The 27,383-nt window shown below is 42.9% G+C and overlaps 1 long non-coding RNA gene across 1 annotated transcript; it reads right to left on the bottom strand.

The window, feature by feature from the left end:
• Nucleotides 1-380: 380 nt before the first annotated feature.
• Nucleotides 381-21,871, bottom strand: LOC135203534 (uncharacterized). Its single transcript, XR_010311952.1, has 2 exons — nucleotides 21,542-21,871; nucleotides 381-2,957 (listed from the first exon to the last, which is right to left on the bottom strand). It is a non-coding gene; the product is annotated as an uncharacterized LOC135203534 (long non-coding RNA).
• Between the last annotated feature and the right edge of the window lie 5,512 nt (nucleotides 21,872-27,383).

Here is a 27,383-nt window from a genome sequence, read left to right as displayed (position 1 = left end):
AAAGCAGAATAACATACTTTCTTAAGTACCCAGTATCAAGACTTTTCTATCACTCAAACTAACATAGCAAAAGACCCTTTCTCACAACTACTAAGAGGACTTGACCCAGTGGAATGCACACAATGGCCTTCCACTTTAGGGAATTTTCTGAGATCACGTAGGGCAGAACTCTCCAAACCGTTGGACTACATCGAACACCAAGCTAAAATGTAATTTCTAACTTATAAAGCAAATATACTGCTTTCACATGAAAAAGTGCAGCTATGTAAGTAAGAGCATTTGTTTACATGTCACATTTCTCTATGTACAGGAGTGTTATGATCAAAACAGCAGTGTGTTTCTTTGTCATAATTTAATTGGAGATGAATAAAACACTGACGGTTGTTTAGGACTATAATTCAAAATTACAAAATGTTCATATCATTCCAAAATCTGGAAGCTCAATTTGAACTTGTTGGTTGGCACTTGCCTACAGGCTTCAAAGCCAAAGTCAACCAATTTTGACACATAGAATCTGCCATGAAGCTACGATGTTGACCTTCTTATAAAAAAAAACAAAATGTGTGAAATTCCCTTTGACTTTCACAAGTACAGTACTATTTACATCTATGGTTAATATCTAGGGGGTACACCTGTCAAAGAAACGAGTTATCTTCCAATAAAAGTGAATAAACAGCTTAAAGAACAAGCAATTTATTTAACTTATTTAAACTTAGTTAATACAATATTTTTATTTAATCTTTAATGTAAACATTGTTTTACATATATTTAACCTAAAAAATAAAAACAAATCATTTAAGTATATATCTAAATCTTTGTCAACATTATCTGGATTCTTTAAAGTTATTTACTTCATCTATAAACACCAGATCAAGCAGAAGGTTGACCAAGCCCTGAATTTCCATCACGCAAACCCCTTTCACTGTTCAACTGACAGATTCCTCCTTTATAACACTCTTATCACCCTTCATTGCCCAATTGAAAGGTTCCTCCTTGATACAGATGTTACTGTCTTTCTCTTCCTCTGTCCAGTTGAAAGGTTCCTCCTTAATGTACACACTTTCCTCCTTAATGTAAACAGTTTCAAGTTTTTCAATAGGATACATTTCCTCTCCATTTTTCATACCCACAGATGCATTAACTTGACTTTCTGAACTTTTTTCACTCTTAGTCTCAAAGTCAGAAGGACTTTCTTCTCTGTTTACTAACTCAGAAGACTGCATGTCTAATGTCACTGGAGGATCAGATTGCATTAACCTCTTCCTTTCATGTGTTTCCAGATGTCTTACAAAGTATTTTTTCCAAATATATTTCTTACCACATTCGTCACAAGTGAAGGGTTTCTCATTATTGTGAATTTTCATATGTGATCTTCTGTGTGAGCCCAGCTCGGCTTTCTGACAGAATCTTTTCCCACATTCGGGACACTCAAACGGCTTTTCCCCCGTATGGGTTCTCATATGCACAGTGAGGTGAACTTTTTGACCAAATCTTCTCTCACATATCTGACAAAAGAATCTCCTCTCCTTTGTATGGCTTGTCAAATGCTTCTTAACGTGCCCATTGTGGCTGAAGCATTTTCCACACACTGGGCACATGCATGGCTTTTCTTTTGTGTGTATTCGTATATGTAGGGTAAGTTGTTCTTTACGACGAAAACCCTTCCCACATTCCTGACACAAGAAAGGCTTTTCTCCTGTATGCGTCCTCATGTGTCTCGTTAGCTTACTTTTTTTTAAAAACCCTTTGCCACATATCTGACAGACTAGGGAGATTTTTTTCGTACCAGCTGTGGTAACCTCACTTTCCACACACGTATGTATGGTAAGTTCACTCTCCTCATTAAAACTGGTCCCACACTTCTGACACATAAAAGCCATTATCCTGCAGAGATCACCTCTACCTACATAGGTTAACCAGACAACCACAGTTTTACCCAATAAATGATATAAAGTGAGCCTTTTTATTATTTAAGATAGTATTCACTGACTTTACATATTTTCCTTAATTTCTGACCAGCTTGAACCAGTGTGGGTAAAAATCTACAGGTAGAGCAATTCTTCCAAACGTATACCACAAACTCCTTACAAATTGTTGGAATACTTAAGATATTTCTTTAAAACTGACGTAAGTTCTCTTCCAATACGTATCTGACCACATGATGCTGGTTATAACAAAACCTGAAATAGATTTCTATCAGTATTTCACCCTTTTAAAGTTTACTACCAAATGGAATTTCTATAAACCTTTTAATTAACTTCTAGCACATGGTATACACTAACATCGAAACAACTTAAGACTAATAATGAAAAAGAATGTGGAAAATATTTTGCTAACATTCAACTGATGATATACCTTGAATGTAGCAGTAACAAAACACTATGCATGAGAACTCAAAATATAATTCACCAATGCAGATTTTCATAAGTGTTCTACTTTTACCTTTTTTCACTCTTCACATATGAAATAAATGACCTCTTCACATATCCAATAAATAATCTCAGTTTGGGCTTCACTTTCTGTTTCACTTAAGAGACTACTAAAGCAACTCAAAAATTTAACATTAGTATTCCATCCACTTCATAATACCTATGAACTTGATCTTGGTAAAATTATTCACACATTTATATCCAGCATATCAATAAAATGACTCAACTACATTCAAATTATTCTTAACTAAACTCAAACAACTTTTCCATGATCTGCTTCAAATACAATTACATAACTGATACTATATGTTTTACCTTAAGTATTGTAAAATACCATTCCAGAGAAATTCGGAGGTTAAAAATTCTTCTCAACTTTACCAAGGCCATCTAATCCTGTAGAACGATCATGTTGGATATTTTACGACCACTCCTGATTTTTGTGGACTGTTAGCTCACTGAAGTCTTCTAGACATGCCTTTGTGTATCGTCAAAACTAAAGTTATATGAGCTCCTTTTCCTTGGTAGCATCTGAAAAGATATACATTAAAAAAGTATATTTTACCAACACAAACTGTCCATTATAGAATTCACTGACCCCATGTTACAAGCAAGCACATTTGTACAATCATAAAATCTACCTCATAACTTGTCACATGCAAATCTATGGCATAAAAAATCAGGAACTATTATACAACAGTATCCTTCAATGCGAACTGGGGCAGTCACTGAACTTGGTAACAAGGTTATTAAGTGTTGGAGATGGGGGTGAGCGGGGCAATACTCCTCAGTAGCCTTATGTCACCACTCACTTTTCCTTCAGCTACAAGGACAGAGTGGAGTGGCCGAGAGGGATTCCATTGTAAAGCCTCTGGTCTGTATAACTTATGAAAAATGACATTTTTATAATAAAATAAGGTTTTATAGATACATACCAAGTAATTAAATTGCTATAAATTCCACTTATACAACAGCTTGAATTCAAAATTTTGTGGGTAACACTTCAACTGTTTGTATAGGCAACTAGGTCCACCCCTTAGTGGGAGTGTATCAGGAACAACTTTAGCTTATGATGTCAGTCTATTCCTGCCATTCTTGAAGTAAACACCGAGTAATGGATTAAACATGGTCCAATACTCCTAATGGAGGAATAAGAGAGATTCTAGATCCACTTAGATAAAAAGAGGTAATCCGTCATACAGGTCACAGATGTCTCGGATGAAGAGGCATTGAGTCTGAGACGCCAGCTTCGGAAAATTTATTGCTCAGTCTGGTGGGTGGTGTAAGAGGAATGACTTAGGCCTCCTACAATAGCCTCTACATTACGTCTTAAAAAGACTCTTAAGGATGACTAGCTTCCTGCAGTTGTCTGGGCAAGTGGTCCATCCTTGATGGAATATCTTGAAACTAAGATGTATGAGAAGACATGGTTGGTGGAAGGATCTTGGCTAGAGCACCAAAAACCATAGCAGGTTCGGAAACCCCTTCCAAGGTCAGAACTGGGATAATTGTACTTGTAAGTTACAATAAGCCTGAAAAAATGTAGCACTTCCTGTCTGTTGCCCTGGTTATATGGAACAGTAAAGCCATGGAGCACCTCTACTCATGTGGAAACTCGGTGGCTAAGGGGTTATCCAATGGCTAGCAAGGTGGCAATTGGAGCTATGCAGTGAAGGAGTTGTCCAAAGACTGGCAAAGCATAAAAAAATAAACTTGAGGAGTAGGCAAAGGTTCCTTGAAGTGCTACCAAGGTTCAAAGTCGGTCTGCCCCACAAAATCCACAGATCCCAATAAACCAGGTGATCGAAGTTCCATGGTGGGAAGGAAATGTTTCCGACGGCTCAGTACGTACGTCTATCTGAACTTTCCAATTCCTTGAATAATCGAGTGATCAGCAGACTTAATTGATCTAACCACAGAGGGAATTCCCTGCTGTTGGTTGAGAAGGAACTTGAGATAGAGCCTCCCTCCTTGTGTAAATACAATGGGACTGGTTTTGAGAAAGAGGGATACTACTATAGACTATGTGAACTATGGTAGAGGAGCAAAGCAACCCTAAGTGAACACTTTCAGCTCTATGCAATAGATGCAAAGGTTTCCAACTTCAGGGGGCCACGTTTCAGAAACTTCTGGCTCCTCAAGGGGCTCTCCAAGCTAGATCTGAGATGCTGAGTAGAGGATTAAGACAGGGTTCAAAAGGATGATGCAAATCCTTAAAAAAAAAATAAATAAAAAAAATAAAAAAAGGTATCTGGACAAACACCATTGGAGGTCCGATCAAATCTGTGGCTAAAAGAAAAAACAAAGGTGTTGCGGTTCATTTCCGTCTTATAAAGTCTTGCTATCCAAAATTCTTTATGTCCTTTTCTTCAAAGGTAACTGAAGAAATCAGTTGACCATATCTAGACTGATGTTATGTCCAGAAAAAGAAGTCAAATGTAGGAAGAGAGAGGACTTGAGAAAGAACTTCCTGCATAATCAAGGTTCCATCCCAGACTTCAAGGCTTCTCGGGGGTGGTTTCATAAATTCCGTAAACAGACTGGCATCCATTCGGTGGTGCGGCATGGGGAGGTTGCCAGCTCGGAGACGAAAGCGGCCGAAGCCTTTATTAAGATGTTTGACGAGATGACGATCAACGAAGCCTACAGTACTCAGCAAGTCTTCAACTGTGACAAGCTACGAAAAAAATGATATTGTTATGATACAATTAAGTTTGTTCATACTTACCTGGCAGATATATATATAGCTGTATTTTTCCGAATCCGACAGAAATTTAAACACTTACGACACACGCAGTGGGAGTCAGGTGGTTAGTACCCATTCCCGCCGCTGGGAGGCGGGTATCAGGAATCATTCCCATTTTCTATTCATAATTTTTTATTTCCACTGTCTCCTGAGGGGAGGTGGGTGGGTACTTGATTATATATATCTGCCAGGTAAGTATGAACAAACTTAATTGTATCATAACAATATTATTTTGTTCATGAAACTTACCTGTCAGATATATATATAGCTGAATCCCACCTTTGGTGGTGGGAGTAGACAGAATAGAAGATTTTAGGAAACATATATATGCAGATAATTGATATCTTGATTCCTTACCTGTTAGCATAGCTGACTTCGTGGTTACTGCCGCGTAAGTCTGCTTGTGCTACTAGAGTTGCCAGCGAGGTAGAGACCTATATAGCTGGTGCACTCCAGATGATCTGTCAACAGGGGCGAGACCACGACGTGACTAGACCATTGACCATACAAATGAGGGCAACGAAGTAAAAACCAAACCACCTGGCGTAGCCTACCAAAAGTATCCCACATAGACTAAGCTAATGGAAGGGAGATCCGCCGCAGGCGGTCAACCCCACAACCATAACACAAGTTAAAAACTCCCCTAAACCATTAAAGGATAGGATGAGCGCTACCTCCTGCCCCAAAACAGTGTCTGCAGCGACGTATGGTCCGAGCGAGTAACAATTTTCGTATGTTGCTTTCACCTCCCGCAGGTAGTGTGAAGCGAACACCGAATTGCTTCGCCAATAAGTGGCGCCCAAAATATCTTTGATTGCCATATTTTTGTGAAAAGCCACCGAAGTAGCAATAGCCCTCAACTCGTGGGCTTTCACTTTCAGAAGCTCCATGTCACTTTCACTACACTTTTCATGGGCTTCCTTAACCGTACTTCTTAAGAAGAACGCCAGTGCATTCTTCGACATCGGAAGATCTGGTTTTTTCACAGAGCACCACAAGTTCTCCGAAGAACCTCTGCATGCTCTGGTTCTCTGCAAATAAAACTTGAGAGCCCTGACAGGACACAGGACTCTCTCAGCTTCAGGTCCCACTAGCTCCGACAACCCCTTGATCTCGAACGTCCTCGGCCAAGGGTTGGAAGGGTTCTCGTTCTTTGCTAAGAACGTAGGACTTAAGGAACAAACTGCACTATGATCCTTGAACCCAATATGCTTGCTTATGACTTGAATTTCGCTAACCCTCTTCGCCGTCGCCAGAGCGGTTAGGAAAATGGTCTTCTTAGTAAGATTCCTAAGCGAGGCTAAATGGAGCGGTTCAAATTGACTCGACATGAGAAACTTCAGTACCAACGTCTAAGTTCCACGATGGTACTTTAGGTTGGAGAACTTTCACAGTCTCAAATGATCTAATGAGATCATGAATGTCTCTATTATTCTCTAAGTCGAGTCCTCTATGTCTGAAGACCACAGAAAGCACGCTTCTGTAGCCTTTAATCGTGGGAACGGCTAGTTTCGCTTCTTTCCTAAGGTGAAGAAGGAAATCTGCTATCTGGCTCACAGAGGTTGAGGTGGAGGAAATGCCCTTCCTTCTGCACCAACTTCTAAAGACAGCCCACTTTGATTGGTAAACTGCGATTGAGGAGGGCCTCCTTGCGGTGGCAATCGCCGTTGCCACAGGTCTTGAAAAACCCCTCGCTCTGGCCAACTTCTTGATAGTCTGAACGCAGTCAGACTCAGAGCGGGGAGGTTTTTGCGGTACCTCTCGAAGTGGGGCTGTCTGAGTAGATCTTTCCTTAGGGGCAGAGTCCTCGGAAAGTCTACTAGGAAGGACATCACCTCCGTGAACCAGTCGGCCGCTGGCCAGAAGGGGGCGATGAGGGTCATTCTCGCTCCTTCTGATGCAGCGAACTTCCTCATTACTTCCCGAGGATTTTGAATGGGGGAAAAGCGTAAATGTCTAGTCCCGACCAATTCCACAGTAGGGCGTCTACTGCCACTGCTCCCGGGTCCAGAACTGGGGAGCAATACAGCGGAAGTCTCTTCGTTCGGGAAGTTGCGAAACGTCCACATGAGGACGTCCCCACAGCTTCCATAGCGCCTGGCATACTTCCTGATGAAGGGTCCATTCCGTCGGCAGAAGCTGTCCTTGCCGACTGAGAAGGTCCGCTCGCACGTTTTCCACGCCTGACACAAACCTTGTCAGAATCGTGACGTTTTGCGACTTCGCCCAAATCAGGATATTCCTCGCGATGACGAACAGAGAATGAGAGTGAGTTCCCCCCTGTTTCCTGAGGTATGCCAAGGCTGTGGTGTTGTCCGAGTTTATCTGAACCACTTTGCTGGAGACTTCCTCCTCGAAGAACCTTAGAGCAAGGTAAACCGCTGAGAGTTCTTTTAGATTGATGTGCCAGGACACCTGTTCCCCTCTCCAGGTGCCTGACACTTCTCTCCCTCCCAGTGTTGCTCCCCAACCCGTGGAGGACGCGTCGGAGAACAACACTAGGTCGGGGTTCCGAAGCTTGAGCGAAAGTCCTTCCGCAAGCTTCTTTGGATCCAACCACCATTTGAGGTGCTTTTTCACTTCTTCCGTCAAAAACAAGACCTCTTCTAGATCCTGTTTGCGTGACCAATTGCTTGAGAGGAAGAACTGAAGTGGTCGGAGGTGCAACCTTCCCAGAGAAACAAACTTCTCCAGTGAGGAAATGGTCCCCAGCAGACTCATCCATTCCCTCACCGAGCATGTTTCCTTCCCTAGAAAGGCCGACACTTTGTCCAGGCATTGAAGTTGTCGCCCCTGGGACGGAAAAGCCCGAAAAGCCACTGAGTCCATCTGAATCCCCAGATAGACTAAGGATTGAGAAGGAGTCAGATGCGACTTCTCGAGATTCACCAGAAGTCCCAGGGACTTCGCTAACGACAGAGTCGTGTGAAGGTCCTTCAGACACCTGTCTTGCGATGAGGCTCGAATAAGCCAGTCGTCTAGGTAGAGAGAGATCCTTATTTCCGCAAGATGGAGCCACCTCGCAACGTTCTTCATAAGAACGGTGAACACCATCGGCGCCGTGCTGAGACCGAAGCAGAGTGCCCTGAATTGGAAAATCTTCCCTTTCAGGACAAACCGCAGGTATTTCCTTGATCGGGGATGGATGGGGACGTGAAAGTATGCGTCCTGAAGGTCTAACGAGACCATCCAATCCCCCGGTCTTAAAGCTGCAAGCACGGATTGAGGTGTCTCCATCTTGAACTTCTGCTTGGTAACGAAGCGATTTAGACTGCTGACATCCAGAACGGGGCGCCACCCCCCTGACTGCTTCGGCACTAGGAACAGACGGTTGTAAAACCCCGGAGAACTCCGGTCGAAGACCTGTTCCACTGCCTGCTTCTCGATCATTTGATCTAGTAGATCGTGAAGCACTTTCTGCTTTTCTCCCTGATACGACGGAGACAAATCCTTTGGTGTCGAAGACAGCGGGGGTAACATCAGGAAAGGAATTCTGTACCCCTTCTTGACGATGTCCAGAGACCAAGCGTCGGCACCTCTCTCTTCCCAAGCTTTCGCGAAATGTAGAAGCCTGGCTCCTACCGGTGTCTGAAGGACTTCCCTCTCACTTCTTGCTCTTGGAAGGAGCGGGAGTCTTGCCTCTGAAAGAGCCTCTTCCTCGAGGGGCTGGCTTCGAGGAAGAAGCGGATCGAAAGGGCTTCGACTTCTTCAAAGCAGAGGACCCAGAAGACGAAGAAGTAGTAGGCTTCCTAGAAGACTGTGCCAGAAGGTCTTGAGTTGCTTTCTCCTGGAGACTGGCAGCTATGTCCTTTACCATAGACTGGGGGAAGAGATGTTCTGAGAAAGGAGCGAAAAGAAGATCCGCTTTTTGCGCTGGTGAGACCGACTTTGCAGTAAAATTGCAAAAAAGTGCTCTTTTCTTAAGCAGTCCCGTGCTGAAATGAGCAGCCAATTCCTCAGAACCATCCCTGACGGCCTTGTCCATGCAAGACAATACACTGGACAGCTCCCCCAGACTGATGGAATCAGAACTCCTGGACCTGGCATCCAATACTCCCCAGGCACCAGTCAAGAAAATTAAAGACCTCTAGTGTCCTGAAGAGGCCTTTAAGGTGAAAGTCTAACTCGCTATGTGTCCACGAGACCTTCGAGGAAGACAAAAAAGATCTTCTGGTGGCGTCTACAATGCTACCAAAGTCTCCTTGAGCTGAGGCTGGAAGCTTAACTCCGACGTTTTCTCCCGTCTCATACCACATACCAGCTTTGCCACCGAGTCTTGAAGGTGGTAAAGCGAAAGAAGTCTTGCCTGAAGCTTTCCTCTTTTCCATCCAATCATGGACCTTTCTAAAAGCTTGCTTCGTAGAAAGAGACTTCTTCATTCTCACAAAGCCCGAGATCTTAGCAGCTTTGGAAGACGAAAACTGAGAGGGAGGAGTACGTGGAGCTTCAGGTTGGAAAGTGTCTGCAAAGACTGACTGAAGTAAACGAGTCAAAACCTTGTAGTCCGTCGAAACTGGAGCCAACTGCTGTTCTTCGTCCACTTCGACGAAAGCGTCACTAACTTCCTCTTCAGACACTGGAGAAGTCGGAGGAAGTAAAGAAGAATCCCGAGCTTTCTCAAAAGAGAAAGAACGGCGAACAGGAAGAGTTCCCGCCTCCGCTTGTGCTTGCGGAAGTGGAAAACTGACGTCCGTAGGCGCGCGTTTGGCGTCCGAAGCCAATCTACTGGCGCCGACAGAAGCGCGCTCAAACGCCGCAGGTGTACACCTGGCGTCCACTTGTGCGCGCTGAGCGTCCACTGGTGCGCGCCGAGCGTCCACTGATGCGCGCCGAGCGTCCACTGGTGCGCGCCGAGCGTCCACTAAAACTCGCTGAGCGTCCACTGGCGCTCGCGAAACTTGCACCGAGTCACGTTCGGCGTCCACTAAAGCGCGTTTGACTTTCACAGAAGCGCGCTCGGCATCTAAAGAAACTCGCTTCTTATCCACAAGTTTCGTAGCAGCGGAAACAACCGCTTCACGAGAGCGAGAAACGAATTTCTCGCCTCCTCTAGAAAGTTGCTGGGGAGCAGAACGAACTCTAGAGGGAGACTCAAACGGAGAGAGAGACGAGCGAGGAGAGGGAGAGGGAGAACGCCTCGACCTCTTCACAGGAAGATTGTCATCCTTCTTACGGCGACGTGGAACAGTCTCTCTCGAAGGAAAAACATCTCGAAGTTGCTGCTGAAGAGACTGGAGAATCTTGCTTGTAGGTGAAGCCTCCTTTTCTGGGGAGGGGCTGATCCTGTGAGCAGGAGAGTGGCGAGGGGACGCCTTCTTGCTACTCCCAGGAACCGCCGCTTCACGCACCTTAGAGCGACTGCGGCGCTCGAAAGAAACATCTAGGGAAGACTCCGCCTCCGAATAATCCTTACGCTTCTTCTGCGGAGGAAAAGCAGCAAACGCACTATCAGGCGACGAGCAAAGTTCCGGAGAACAACTTGGACGTGAAGAGTCCCGAACGCGAGCCGTCCTTTTCAGCGGACGTGATGCGGTATGAGAGCTCCACCCCTTGCGCGGGGAGGAAGCTTCAGAAGAAGAAAAGCACTCCTTGAGAAGACGTGCACGCGCACGCTCCTTGGCAGTCTGGGTATGTTCGTCAGAAGCTGCCGAAGGCACGCCAGATCGGTGGGGGTTCCTCGTAACCCTCCTTCGACTTTCGACATGCTCTCTCCCCGTAATCTGGGAGTCAAGCAGAGGTCTAGGTCTAGAGGCGGAATGAGGCCGATCTGACGCACCCTCCACTACACAAGGGGCACTTTCACTGCACTTCTCTTCACTTTTGCTCTCCAGAGCTAACACTTTTGATTCTAAGTTACGAATCGATTCAAGAATTAGCGATAATGTATTACCTTCTACCGACACTGTCTCAGGGGCCGGAGGCAACACTACAGGGGTAGGAGCATAATCTACAGAAGGAGGGTTAGCAGGAGAATAATTTAAATCTTGCCTACCTGAAACACTCCTGGAGGAAGACCTCCTTAACCTATCTCGCTCAAGTTTCTTAAGATAGGTTTCATACGCCTTCCATTCCGACTCTGTTAGTCTTTCACACTCCTTACAACGACTTTCAAACGTACATTCATTCCCCCTGCAAACTTTACAAACAGAATGTGGGTCTACTGAAGCTTTCAGTAGCCTACCTCTACATTCAGACATGGAACAAAATCCTACGCTAGCAGAACTAGACCCTGACATCTTGATCAAAGAAAAATCAATACCAAATCAAATCAAACCAAAGTCAACGTGTGCCAAGCCACCGATCCAATTCAGATACCAAAGAAAAACCAAAAGGGATACTCAAGTAGCTAGTAAGTTTCCAAAATCTGGACGGAGGTGCTGCAAACAGGTGTTTCCAGCACCGGCGACAGAAAAATTATGAATAGAAAATGGGAATGATTCCTGATACCCGCCTCCCAGCGGCGGGAATGGGTACTAACCACCTGACTCCCACTGCGTGTGTCGTAAGTGTTTAAATTTCTGTCGGATTCGGAAAAATACAGCTATATATATATCTGACAGGTAAGTTTCATGAACAAACAGGCTTACACTCGCACTATGTTCCAACGCCAGCGGGGATTGTAAAGTCAGGCCCCTACTTGTGTATCATTCGGAGACTCCTCAAGCCTTCAAGGCCCACAAAGTGCTTAAGGAGAAGCTTCCAGTGATGTGGAGGGATAATGCGAAAGCCTGGGTAATGAAACTTTTGTTCACCGAGTGGGTAAATCTGTTTCGGCCCGACAGTGAAGAAATTCTTGGAAGAGAAGTGCCTCCTCTGAAATGTCTGCTGTTGTTGGACAATGCCCCTGCTCACCCTCCTGGCCTCGAGGAAGATATCTTAGTAGAGTATTCTTTCATCAAGGTTCTCTATCTTCCGCCTAACACCACCCTTCTCCTCCAGCCCATGGACCAGCAAGTGATATCGAACTTCAAGAAGCTGTATACGAAACATCTTTTCAAGAGATGTTTCAAAATCACTGATACCACAAACCTCACCTTGCGTGAATTTTGGAAGGAGCATTTCAATATCTTCATATACATCCGACTCATTGATCAAGCCTGGCAGGAGGTTTTGAGGCGAACCTTGAATTCTTTGTGGAGGAAACTCTGGCCTAATGCTGTATGCACCCGAGACTTCCGAGGAATTCGACGTGGGCGAAGCTGATGCAGATCCAGAAACAGTTGATGATCCTGAAACTGTTTCGCAACCAGATCTTGACGAGATCGTTGCTCTCGGTAAGTCCCTGGGGCTGGTTGTTGACGAGGATGACATCAATGACCTTCTCGATTAACACCAAGAGGAGCTTACAATGGATGACCTGAAGGAGTTGGAGGCCATGCAACATATCGTCGTTCAAGAGGAGTTCTCTAGCAGCGGCGAGGAGGAGGAGGACGCTATGACAACGGCAGAAATTAAGGATGCTCTAACTGCTTTTCATAAAGTGCAATCACTTGTAGAAAAGACACATCCCGAAAAGGCTTACATAGGTCGTATGCTTGCACAGTTTGATGACGTTTGCCTGAGTTGTTTCAGGAACATTGTGAAAAGCAGGCAGAAGCAATCTTCCTTAGATAGTTATTTTTTAAAGAGGCCTTTAGTAGTTTTAAGCAAACAGGAAGATCCAAGTAATACGAAAAAACAGAAAGTTGAAAGTGGTGAAGAAATTGAAATTTTGTAAAAAAAAAAAATGCAGTATGAAAAAGTAAACAAAAAATGTAAAAATAAAAAAAAGACAAATAAAAGAAATTTAATTTTAAGTTATTTGTTATTTGTAAAGTTAAGTCTTGATGTTTTCTGCCATTTGTTAATGTGTTTCGAAAAGTTTAGTGTTAATGTTTCCTGTAATTTTTTAATGTGTTTCATAAAGTTAAGTGTTCATGTTTTCTGCCATTTGTCCTCCTCCTCTGTTGCCACTTTCTGAGATCGCCTCACTTGAAAGGTAAGGTTCCACATTTTACTACATATGTACGTACAGTATTTCTTGTTCCATGTACATTAATACGTACACTTTATTTACAGGTACATATAGTATATGTAGTTTATATTAGGTATTGAATGGTCCAAATTGTTGTATTTCATTGTTTATAGGTCAATTTAGCTTTATTATAAAATTTACTGGTGTTTTTGTAGGGCTTGGAACTAATTAGGCAATTTACATGTAAAATGTAGTTCAAAATACGAAAAAATCAGGTTACGAAGGCCACTTCGGAATGGATTAATTTCGTATCCTGAGGCACTACTGTACGTAGTATATTTGTAGGTTCCTGTAAACAGACCTCCAGCCTAAATTCTCTTCCATTCGAGGAACAAGAATAAGGACTGGAAGCAGACCTCCTTCATTCTCTAATGAAGAGAGCAAAGGTGAAGTTTTCCTGAAGGAAGACTTCTATGGTGATAACATGATACCGAAGACGACTAGTTCAAGCCGAACTGGATATTCCCAAAACAGTAGCACTGGAGAGGCATTCAAACTCTCTGTGCTATCCATCCTGAACGGATTGACGTATGTTCGGTAAAATCCTAGGATTGAACCAAAAACATAGTCTCTCGGGTTCGAATTCCGAGGAGTAAACTCCACCGAATTATTCTTATTTCCAAGTTTCATTCTGGTATGACCAAGAAGGGGAAAAAAAGAGAGGATGATTGACTGTTAGGGCTCGTTCTATCCCAGGGGTGACCGTGTACTGAGGCGACTGACCGTCAGGTCCATCCTGGCTCAGCCCCTCCCGAGATATTCTTCCTTCAGCAGCAGTACTTCCTTTGAACACTAGAAATTCCAGGAATTAATGACTTAGCGAGACTCCCAACTTCCGCAATAACAATTACCAGGAATGTTTGTCTCGAAAGTGTGTTTGGAAATTACAGGAAAACCAAAATACTCTGAGAACGCCAGAAATTCCAAGGAATTCGTACTTTTGGCAAGATTCCTGGTTATCGTAGTAACAATTATCAGGAATTCTTGTCTAACCCAAATGTTTGCAGATCGTAGCAGACCTAAACACTCAGAGAGTGCTATATAAGATCCTTCCTCAATGACGTGGACGTATATCCGGTAGGACCCAACGGTCCCTCCAGAAACGCAGTCCCCCGATGCTGAATCCTACGGAGAGCGCTCTGCAGGATCCTCCCCATTTATCTCGCCTCTCCCGGCGTAGCCATAGGAAGAGAGGGAATGGGGGAGGAAGACTGGATGCTCTCGCTCGCCTTGCTAGCAGAACTAGCAGCAGGAGAAGTGAGTCACAGGCAGCCATCAACCTGTGGTGATGGCCGCTCTGTGAGTCTAGAAAAGCGCTGCTGTCTGGGGAAAACGCTTTCCCGAGGAGGGTTACGAAACCCTCGTACTGCAGGCAAAATGTTTGCCTCTACCAAGACCGGTCAGTCACTGTGACCGTCGTCTGGGTGGGGCTGAGCGTGCACCTGACAGGAGAGAGCCGATACCATCCTCCGACGCGTCCCAGTCCTCATTGAGGCCGAAACCTCTCATGAGGACTGAAAGGGGGAGCCAACACCAGTCTCTGCGTGCGTGGTCCAGCAGGACCGTCACGTGAACAGCAGTGATGGTCACTCCGTGAGTCTAAGAAAGCGCCATCGTCCTCGCCAGCCCCCCCAAGATTTCCTCTAATCACTTGAGTATACGACCTGTCCGGTCCTAAGACAGAACCAGGCATATAGGCTCTCGTGGCTGGACCAAGAGAAGCGCACTCCTCACGATACCCCAAGGTCACCTCGCTCCTCCCGGTGTATCCCACTGAGGAGGTTGAAGGGGCAGGTGAGGCATATCTGACGCTCCCACTCCATCTACTTGCAGAACCGATGGACGGAGAGGGCTGCAGGCGATCAACAATCCAAGGTGATGACCGGTCTGCAGGTCTGGACCAGCGATCTCCCTGGGGAAAGCGCTGGACCAAGGACGGTAAGGTCGGTCTCTTACATCAGGTGAGCTGTTACCCGCTGCATGGACCAGTGTGATCGACGGTCGGGTGACTGGTAGCGTTCACCAACGCGGTGAGACCTTGCACCGTCCTCACAACGCGTCACGGTCCAAGAAGAAGCTGAAGCAGTTTCTGTGGACCTGGGGGACCTCCTCCCAGTCTCGCCTCGTGTACGGTCAGATGGGACCGTCACGTCTACCCTGGGTAACGGGTGATCGCTACGCTAGCGATCGCCGGTCTGGCGAGTCACCTGGGCGATTCTTACCATCCTTCCGCCCAGTGCCAGGGTCCTGGCGGTGAGCATACTCAGCAGCCTGAACCCTGGCTGCACGGTCACCAGCAGGTGACTGTACACTCGGTGACGCTTGCTGGCGAGCGACCGAGACGGTTCCTGGTCCAGAGGTGGAACCTCTAGAGCCAGGTGAGACAGGTGGTTCTTCCCCTGGTCCTCACATTCCTTCGGGAACGGGGCCAGTCTCTCCTTCCCCAGGGAAGAGAAAGATGGGGACCATAGAGGTACCAGCCACAGAACCACCTGTCTCACCGGGACGATGAGACAGACCCTTAGAAGTCTCTGTGTGAGACTTTTTAGGGGGGGACGAGACCACCTTCTTCCTCAGTTGGGGAGCCTTGGAAGGAGAAGGGGAAAAGGCGGCAGAAGACGATGAAGAAGACAAAGAAGATGACGACGACACCTTCCTCTTTTCTTCGCCAACTTCCTCAGGATGGTAGAAAGTTCCCATCCAGGAAGGGGCTGTGGCAGCTGCCGAAGCAGCAGGCCTCAGCGCGACCTGGAAAGGAGGACCTGACGGAGCAGCAGTGGAGAGAACCCTTCCCCGAGTAGGGTTACGAAACTCTCGTATGGCAGGCGAAGCGTCTGCCACCACCGAGACCGGTTGGCCGTGCGAACGTGACCGTCGTCTAGGTGGGGCTGAGCGTGCACCTGACTGGAGAGAGCCACTACTGTCCTCCGACTCGTCCAAGTCCTCGTCGAGTCTGAAACCTCTCAAGAGGACCAGATGGGGAGCCTCCACTGGTCTCTACTTGGACAGTCCTGCGGGACTGTCCCGTCAACCCTGGGAACCGAGCAATCACCGGAGTAACTCGCTCCTTTCTTCCACCCCGTGCCCGAGTCATAACCGTGAGCAGACTCAACGTCATTGACTCTGGATGCACGCGAATCCAAAGATGAATGTGCATTCAGGGACTCAGGAACAAGCGCCCGACACGGAACTAGTCTTAGAGGCAGAACCTCTAGGACTAGCAGCAGAAGTGCAAACCGAAGTTTGTGCTTCTATGGCTCCAGACCTGCTAGGCCCTGGGGATAGTGTGACGGTTCCCGTTCCCGAAGGAACAGGAAAGCCAGCGGAAGACCCAAACGCCTCCTCAGTTTGAAGAGGCAGAATCTTAGAAGTCGCGTGACAAGAAGTCTTTGGGTGGAAACTACCTTCTCCTTCTACCGCAAGGAGCCTAGGAGTCGAAGGGGTGGAGACTGATGAAAATATGATGATCTTGAAGAGGAGGACGACACTTGACGAACTCTCTTCCTCTTCGATTCCTCAACATTCTGCGAGACTTCTACCATCAGGAATAGTTAATATCACAGGGCACTGGCGAAGGCTTCGTCCAGTGATGTAACTCCAGGATAGTAGTGGTAAATGAATATGATTTCCATTATCAGTACACGCACTCGAGGATCAATATGACAGCATGCTACGAGTCACAGGTACAGTTCCAAGGTTAGGATAACCAACACGAAGAGCTATCCAACCATATACGTACTGGTAATCACAATCACCACTGTTAGTCTGTAAAATAAAGAAAATCACAATTTGTCGTAAATTGTATTTTTCCTAACTACAGTGGTACGTCGAGATACGAAATTAATCTGTTCCGAGGCGGCCTTCGTATCATGACTTTTTCGTATCTTGAACTGCATTTTACATGTAAAATGCCTAATCCGTTCCAAGCCCTACAAAAACACCCCAGTAAATTATATTTCCAGGCCTACAACACATGTTCTAGGGTTACGACGCCGATCCGACGGAAGAAATATGACTCCAAAGCTTAGAATATGCCAATAAAATGTATAAATAATCAGTATGTACTCATTTTCTACCTTCGTCCGATAGCTAGAGAAAGGATGATGGAGAAGAGAAATTATCAGAAAAAACAAAACAAAGGACAAACCTCTGAAGTTCCCCTAGGTAATTCCTAAAGCATAAGCGTAAGTTTTAGATGAATACATGTCTCGTCTTCACGTTAAATACATGTCTCGTCCTCAATGTAAAGGGCGAAAGTATGTAATAATAAAGATGTTGGCATACCTTTAACGCAAAGTAGAAAGGCGGCTATCACAAAAAGTGGGTTTGCTTATTAATTAAATTGATTGACTTTAATATTAATATCAAACACAGTATATACATATTTATTTCAAATATAAAATACACTATGAAAGATCCCACTGGGAAAATGATCAACGGCCAGTCAGCAAGAGCCCACAAACACGTCTTCATCGGAAGACGGCCGAAAGCAAAGTGGAGCGTTTACATCCGGGCAGGCTGGCCTACCCACCTGCCACACGGTAGTTACTGCCTAACCACCTTGTTCAAGAATTTAACGACCGTAATTCCAGCTACGCCGAAAGTAATTCCTTATGTAAAGGAGCGAGGGTTTGTATATCGTGTAGGAACAACAGGGAGTTATGCAACCTGCTAGGTTAAGCTAACCTGACATTTTTGATGGAAAAGAATAACAATTTGGTCAAAATCACATCTAATATCATATGAAAATCATACCCGCCCGTGGAAATACAAATAGAATATGCACTTAATTTAGTAAAACTTGTCAGCATGATTCCCGCCAGTCACTGTTTGGGAAAGGTTACAGCATTTTTCGGGGGGTTTGCCCCTCCGGCCAGGTCAGGGCATGGCGCTCTAAGTTAGGTTAGGTAGTACTATGTAAGATCTAATTAGGTCAGGAACTGGTATTACAGGTCTATTTAAGTATGAGGAACCTGTCCCAGTCAGCGGCTGTCGGGAATCATGCTGCGCAACAACGGTAAATGACCAGACGGGAACATGGCAGCCACCTCTCTCAGAACGCGGGCACTTCTCTAAAAATTGCTTGAACTATAGGTATGCCATTAGGGGGAAAAACCAGCGACTACCAACCCTTATCACGGTTTTCAGGTCTTATTCACTCGATATTTAAATGGTGAAACAAGAATACAATTACAACTCCAAGCATACCATTCAAAAGATTGAAGTTTCGTCAACATTATGTGATATATGAAAGCCCCATACGAACTAAAATAAGCATGTGACGCTCTTCGTAAAATATGTTTTTAAGGCAGTTTTGAAATCCAATATGGCGGCTACCGTGGGATGTACAGTTTTTTATCAGTGACGAAAATCATCTTTCCCAGCCTTCCCAGCAATCATTTGAACAATGTTAGCGTATGTATGTAACGTTTATTGATCTTACTCAAGATTGCAGTTGTAATCAGCACAATAAAACATTTTGTTGCCTATATTACTGAAAGTATGAAACTTTTTATTCCCGGGGTCATGGTTTGAACTGAATTCATTCTTACCTTGTAATCGGTGGTTTTTATCCTTACTGCCATCACAAATGAAACTCCACAGTGCTTATTTGATTGTTATTATACACATTTTGATCTCAGTTCACTCCACATTGCACTTTAAACAAGTTGCTGTTCCTGGTTCCTAAGCGCGCACGCCACAAACACAGTTACGAACAGCAGACGACGAAACTGCAAAGTTTTATTCCCTAAATTGTTTACTTTACTCGTTATTTAGTTCAAATTTACTTTGTTATTTAAAAATTTTAATTTAATTCATGTATATTATCCCTTTTTTGCAACCAAATTACCCCGAAAAATTATAGATATTTCTAAAGTAGATACAATCAAATGTTTCTAACGTTTTCGTACATCTGGCTGCCGAAAACCATAGAGGAACGACTACGGATAAGTGAATTATATACATATTTTTTTTTTGCTTTTTTGTTTTTGCTAGCACTTTTCATTGATTTCAGTCTATATTAGTATTTTGAATTTCTTTAATAACCGTATGCCAGAAATAAATGTAACCTTTAATGTTTGCATGCTAAGAATGGCAAAATCATCGTTGCCACATTAGTGGAGGCTTCACACATACGCCGTTTCATTATTATAAAATATTTCCATGAATTCTAGTTGTCATAGTAATGCAATAATGATAAAATTGCTTTAATATTTATGTATATATATACTTCCAATACATAGCCTAATTTCACCAATTTCAACGTTTTGTGTGTAGTAGTCTTATACCCAGTTTGGAGGGTCAACACATACTGAATGGCAACAGAGAGGAGAGAGAGAGAGAGAGAGAGATAGAGAGATCTGGAGACGAGAGAGAGGAAGAGAGGAGGAGAGAAAGGAAGGCGCAAGGTCAACGAAGAAGAAGAAAAGGGGTGGCGGTGGAGGAGGGGGGGGGGTGGGAGAGGGTAGGTGGAGCTTTATATGCGTGTTCGTATCCATTTCTGCATAATGGAGTTTTTGTCTCTTGGTACAAGGACAAGTGTCGTTATTCTTTACGATTAGTGAATCACGATACCCTTACAAATTACGGCACTGGGTGTAATGCACTATAGCAAAATCTCGTTCTGATACGAGTGTTTGTTACAGAAATAAGTATTGCCCAAAAACGTGCTTGCACTGTCTCTGAAACCCATAGTAGGTATGCTGCTTAATTGTCAATCAAGTTTTTTGTAATAAAGTATTTTTTACACGCTAGCTATTGTATAAATTTGTATTTTTCTCAATCAAAACATATGCCCCTCAATGGTAACTTTCCTCTTTTAACGACTTTCTGGTCATTGCAAATTCGGCCCCATAATTTCTTATGGTGCGAAAACAGAGGCGCAGGGACCGAAAACGATTGCGTCACACTACAGCGATAATCCGGCAGTAAAACATCTTCATATATCCAAAAAGTAAATACGTGTAATAAAGATATATATGCGCATTACGATTATACCAATTACATGAAAAGCTGATAATCTGCATGAATAACTGGTAAACTGTTCTGCAAGAAAGTTGAGTAAAGCAATTATTTACAATATGTACGAAAGTCAAGATGTTGTGACGTCATAATACAGGACTTAAAAGAACGTTCTTAATTCCAAATAAATAATAATGACTTAAATTTGAGTCAGAATCGAGTTAGTTTTTCAATAACGAATATTTTTAAATTAATCGTCATAAATATGTAAAATATTGATGTTTTACTATTTATATAAAAAAATATCGAAAAGCTGATAATCTGCATGAATAACTGGTAAACTGTTCTGCAAGAAAGTTGAGTAAAGCAATTATTTACAATATGTACGAAAGTCAAGATGTTGTGACGTCATAATACAGGACTTAAAAGAACGTTCTAATTCCAAAAAATAATGACTTAAATTTGAGTCAGAATCGAGTTAGTTTTTCAATAACGAATATTTTTAAATTAATCGTCATAAATATGTAAAATATTGATGTTTTACTATTTATATAAAAAAATATCGAAGTGCACTCTTCGTTGTCGTCTTCTACAAAACAGCTGTTTACTCGGTGAGGAAAAGTTTTCCGATTGTTGTGATGAAAGTGCCCCAGCGTCTGTGGGTACAAGTGGTGTGCGGATTTATCACAGGAAATGGTTAGTTTCTTAACACAAGCGACTCCGTAAACATCGAGATGGTGTCAATCTTCTAAATACCTCGAGCTGTAAGTAAAAATGTTGAACGCATTTTGGTGAGATTTGCAGTACGTTTGACACCGTTTTCACTACCCTCTGTTTAAATCTTAAAATTTGGCCTTAATTTCTAACTTTGGAGAAAATACTTACTTTGAAAGGAGAGTAGAGGTCTTTAGCTCCGTTTCTCACCAACAAGAAGTCGCGACTGATTGTCCAAGCTGACCGTACATGGTCCACTCTGGACCCTACGGTTTTTTACCCTAGTATTTCATAATTTAGGAGAAAACGCTCGCTTCAAGAGGAACGTAGAGGTCTCGGTGTGTTGTCTGGATGGGCCACAACTCTTGACTGATGCACAAGGCAGCCAGTTCAAGCACTTTTTCGGGAAGGTGGCCCCATTCGGGGAGAGGTGGCCGCTCTGTCGCCGCTCGATTATTTACCCTATTGCTTAGATTTACCCAATTGCCTGAGAGAGTGGATAGCCGGACGGACGAGAGAGAATATGAAACGAGGTGCAGTAAATGGAATACTGCAAGGGGTTGCAGCTTGGGGAGGTCCGAACGGAACGTTGCAACTAGTACTAGCTATAGGTACCTACTAGCCTAGGTAGCTACTACCTTCTAGGGACCCTACCGTGGCCCTGAGGGGAAATCCTACCGTCAAAAGAAGGGATTTTTCTCCATCAAGTTATCAGACATGGCCCACGTTTGTTAAGTCTAATGACATCTTTCCGAACGTACTTTTTTCTGCGACACAAAACGTTCTACAATTTGACAGTCGTTATCAACAACTTTCTCCATAGGATAGCAGTAGTAGTAGTAGGTGGAATATTCCTTTGAAACAGCTCCCTTGCTTGTTTTATTCCTCCTTTGTTTGTGTTTGTTTGAATTTCTTCTCTCTGAAATACCACATTTCTTTTATAAAATCTTTCGCATCCTCCACTTCCTCCCTCAGTAGATCTACCAAGAAGAGTATATTTGCTACTAATTCCTCTTTATTTTCTTGATACGGTTGCTGCATAAACTATATCTTTTTCTAATCTCATTGTGTGCTGGACAGTAAAGTAAGAAAAGTTCTAAATTTTCATTTTGTTCCTCACAGCATAAACATTTTGTACTTTCTCCTTTTATCCTACTTCTATCATTTAATCCTAGTATACCTAGTCTTGCCCTACTGATCAGCATTGTTTTTTCAGTGTTGTCATACCGGATTTCTTCTTTTATGTTTTCTTTATATTTTCTGTAGATTCTTAACGTTGACTTTTCATTCATTTCTTTCTGCCATGCTTTTTTGTTCCAATTATTTATCATTTCTCTTAACTGTTTGTCTTTAACTGCTTCAATTTTACTTAAGTTTATGTTTAGTTCTTTCATATATTCTTTTACTTGCATTAGCCAGGTTTTTTTACATACTGATCCATGGTTATCTCATTTAGAAGCTTATTTCCACCACTCTTCAGTGTATGCTTCAGATAGAATAGTTTATTCTTGTTATCTCTTGAGTGGCAGGAAGAGGCCCCTATTTCAGATCTTACCGCACAACTTGCTGTGTAACTTGGCGCTTTCAAAATTGCTCTATATACTTGATTGTCTATCTTCTGAAATTCATTTATAGTTTTCTTGTCAAGTTTCAAGACTTCCATGGCATACATGAATGATGGCATCGCTAATCCTTTCATGTACAATTTTCCTATTTTTACTCTGCTACAGCTTTTATTGATGACTGCATTAGCCATATTTGCCATCTGCTTTGCTTTAATTTGGGCACCTTTTTATCTGTTCTCTGAAGCAGTCTTTCATGTTGTTGATTGTCACTCTTAGGTATTTAATATTCTTAACTACTTTTATTCCTTCTATGTGCTCCATATTTCCACATCATCGATACTATACCAGTCGTTGTATATTAGTATATTACTCTTGTCCTTGTTTATGTTTAGGCCACATTCACTTGCTATTTCCATAAGGGTTTTTATTGATTTTGTTATTTCTTCTAGTGCGTGTCCTAGTATTAATCCATCATCTGCATATAATAGTGACCCTATCCCTATTATTTCATTTCTAAAACCTTCTGTTGTATTTTCTAATTTTTCTATTATCAGGTACGTTATTAGTAGAAAGAATATGGTTGAGCCATTGCATCCCTGTCTTATTCCATTAGTTACATTTAGCTCTTTTTGTTCTATATTGTTAAGGCATAGGCTTGTTACATCATTTGTATATATCTTTGCAACTGCATTTATTACTTCTGCATGCAGCCTATATTTCATCATGACCTCAATGAGCTTTTTCCTATTAACCGAGTCAAATGCTTTTTGGAAGTCTATTGATACTACAAATAATGGGTCCTTTCTTCTGTACGTTTCTTTCATGCAGTATTGTAAAATATATAAATTATCGATTCCTCTCCTTTGTGCGGTAAAGCCTGATTGCAGTTCATTCATTTTTCTTATATTTAATATTCAGATTATTAAAAACATCAGAATTATTTTCCAAACCACTTGGGCTAACAGCAAATTTATCGCCCACAAACTGTTCATTTTCTACACTAACTACAGAAATAGGTACTACAGATTCTTCTACATACCGGTTAATAAAAGATTTTATCATATTAACATGGCGAATACGGGTTTTTCTTCTCCTATCATGAGTTTCAATCACGTAGTTTACATTGTTAATTTTCTTCAGAACCTTCCACGGACCTGAGAATTCCGCTTTCAGGGGATTGCCAGGTATAGGAAGTAAAACCAAAACCTTGTCACCTACATTAAATAGCCTATCTCGTGTTTTAACAACATGCTTCAATTTCATCGAGGCCTTGGCTTTCGCCAAATGTTCCTGAGCCAAAGACCGTGCTCTAAGCAATTTCTCCTGCAAATCTGAAAAATAATCCAATACATTGATTTCGGGAGTCTCTCCTTCCCAGTGTTCTCTCACTACATCCAATGGGCCTCGAACACAGTGACCAAAAATAAGCTGGAAAGGAGAGAGACCCACTGACTCATTGGGGATCGATCGCATTGCAAACAATGCGTAAGGTAATTCCTTATCCCAATCATTCCCAGTCTCTAAACAAAATTTTTTCAACAAGGTTTGGTGGAACCTTTCCTTGGCTTTCCGGGTGATACGGTGCAGACTTCACGTGTTTAATACCAAACTCGTTCATTTTCTTTTCAAAATACCTACTCGTGAAATTAGTGCCACAGTCACTTTGAATTACCTTAGGAAAACCAAATCTGGTAAAGAAACCAACCAACACTTCAACAACCTTTTCGGACCGTATACTCCTCAATGGGATAGCCTCAGGGAAGCGAGACATTCTATCAACAATACACAATATGTATTTATTCCCATCGCCCGTCCGCGGCAGGGGACCCACTACGTCAATTATCACTTCCCTAAAGGCTTCGCCCACGGAGGGTATAGGAATTAAGGGAGCCTTGGGTATTTTCTGGTTAGGTTTCCCCACCAACTGGCACACATCACAAGATAATACGTGTCTCTTAATGTCCTTACGCATCCCAGGCCAAAAAAAATGTTCAGCAACCTTTTGAAAGGTTTTCCTAACACCAAAATGTCTCGACAAATCATTTTCATGTGCTAAATACATCAATTTATTCCGGTACCTTTCCGGGACAACCAATTGTCTGCACGACTCTACCTGGTGGGCAGGTGCATTAGCCGACCTGCTCAACCTGTAGAGCAAACCTTTCTCTTTGACGAATACTGGTTTCATCAAATCCTCGGGATTGCAGAGTTCTAAATTAGAAAACTCCTTACTCTGTGCCATTTTGAACGCCTTCGCGTCCCAGTTTACGTCATCCCAATTAATGATTTTCTTATTACTACTACCAGTCCTCATGTCGGTCATTTGTCTGTCTACTTGATATAAATCAAAGTCAGCATCCTCGAGATCCATCTCCCGAGTTCTAGATCGGGTTACTACAGAGACAGGCTTATAAAAATGAGTTTCAATATCATCACCCTCACAAGTCACATTCAGGAGAGTCAAAATTGGACATATATTATCAATTGCACCTTCAGCCAAATATCATTCCCTAAAGGTGCGTCCACACGGTCGAACAATGCCCGACGGACAAACACTGTTACCATATCATAGGCGAAGCAGGATGACGTCATAAGCGTTGAAACGATGGAAGTAGATCTGGTAACAAACAGTGGTACCAGATAAGGTAGTATATCACTGTTTTTTACTCTGCTCACATGGCAAAGACCGGCAGACAATTGTTAATTGGTAACAGTGTTTGTCCGTCGGACATTGTTCGACCGTGTGGACGCACCTTTAGAGGAGGTGAATATCGGGAACTGGCAAACTGTCTACCACACCCAGTTTAGCAGTCCCTTTAAAATACTTGGTGTGAATATTAAACTTCTCTAAAGGATAAGACGCAATAGAGTTCGGGAAACCACCCAACACCACAAATTCATCGTCGGAAAATACAAAATCCTTTGGCACAGCAGATTTTAATATGAGAGACTGTGTTGCTCCAGAGTCCCGTAATAACTTTAAACAAACCTTTGTTTTTTCATTGTCACCAACAAACACAGACCCGTCAGAAATATACCTCTTAAATTTTAGTCACTTTTCCTGTTCCATACTTTGCTTTAAGTTTGCCGTTTTTTCAGCTACAACAATGTTTACTGGATTAGACCTCCTCTCCTGAAAGTTTTTCCAACCGTAACAATTAGCTTTAACGTGCCCAGTCTTGTGGCACAAATAACACTTCACATTACTACTACTACCAAAATTTCTACCACTACTACCACCACCATTAACCGATCTACGACAGTTTACGAAACTACGCGAGCCGCTTACGCTTCTGTCTTGATTAGATAGTTTTTCTGACTCGTCATTATTGGACCTTAATGTTCCTCTAGAAGACTGACGATTATTACTACGTGTATTATATTCATGGGGGAAGAACCTATCCTGATTAATCCTTTTCCTTTGGGGTTCCTCCTGATGGGTAAGTGCATACTCATCGGAAGCAACTGCTATTTCCTGAATGGAGTCGAGCTTCAACTCTTCCAAATGAATTCGCAAGTCACGACTCACGTTCCTCTTAAATTCCTTTGCCAAAAGGAGCTCTTTCAGTTTAACAAAATTGTCTACTTCTTTTGATTTCAGCCAGTCATCGAAAAATTGAACTTTCTTTCGAGCAAATTCAACATAGGTGACGTCAAGATCCTTCCGCAGATTACGAAACTTCTACCTGTACCTATGCTTCAGGCACCAAATCATAAGCTTTCAGCACAATACTTTTTACGGTGTCGTAATCCGCGGAGAGATCGTCACTAAGATTATTATAGACCCTTTGAGGTTTGGCCACCAAACGACACTGAACTAATGTTGTCCACATATCCTTTGGCCAAGCAAGCTTCTTGGCAATTTTCTCAAATGACACAAAAAACTCATTAACCTCCTCCTCGGAAAAGTGAGGTACCAGTTTTAACGCAACGAACATATTAAACCTTGTTTCATTAACTCTAGAATTATTATAGCTACCATTCTTTCCCTGATTCAACTTAATCTTTAATTTAAGCACCTCAATTCCATGCTCTCTTTCTTTTGCCCTTTCATCGGCTTTAAGTTGGAGAGCTTTAAACTCCAGTTCCTTCATCTTGGTTTTTTCTTTTAAAATTTCCAATTGGTCATCACCACTATCAATAGGGTTTTCTTTACCTCCACCTTCCAGTTCCTCTATCTCCCCAGGCTTGCTCTCATCCAGCCTACTACTTTCCAGAACATCCTTCCTATCAAGTCTCTCTCTATATATCCTCACGGCCTTCAAGACCTCAAATAACAACGGTCCCTTCTTAACCTCAGTGGCCAAACCTAAATCCAAGAACTCTGCAATCAACCACAATTGATCCCTTTTTAGTTCAAACAGATCCTCTTCCCAGTTAGGACTAGCCAAAAAGTTCGCTACCTCAGCTTCTTCACTCTCTAAATAATGCATCCTGAATTATTTAAATATAAATAATCACTCTAAATACGTTCAGTGGCTTGACCACCTCTCCGAGAGCCGTTTACAGTTGAAAATTATGTCGCTAAACTGGATCCTGGCTAAAAAGGCCGCCAAATTATGTAATGAACTTAGGATTGATTATATTCATCCAGGGTTCTTTTTCCAGACTGGCTCAGTGCCAAAATACCAGGCAAGAACCAAGCAGCGACACAAAATTCCCAAAGCAAAATTAACTCTCAAAGAGGGATACAAAAACACTGAATCAAACTTAACAATAAAATTTAACTGACAAAAATAGTCTTAAATTACATAAAGTAGTCCTCAAAAAGCTTTCTTAGGAACTGGAAAAACACATACGCTACTTTACAATAAAAACACTCGAACCATCACGCGCCTACCTAACTTTTATACCTCAGTCGAAGAGAAAGAAAGGTGTAGGAGGCAGAAAAACACGCTTTCCCTAGCATACGATAGTTGGAGTTGCGGAGTGAAGTAAACCTTAAACCTAATCAA

Source organism: Macrobrachium nipponense, chromosome 36, assembly GCF_015104395.2.
Source record: "Macrobrachium nipponense isolate FS-2020 chromosome 36, ASM1510439v2, whole genome shotgun sequence".
NCBI lineage: Eukaryota > Metazoa > Arthropoda > Malacostraca > Decapoda > Palaemonidae > Macrobrachium > Macrobrachium nipponense.
The sequence above is the reverse complement of the archived record's forward strand: the minus strand, read 5'-3'. Positions and strand labels throughout refer to the sequence as shown.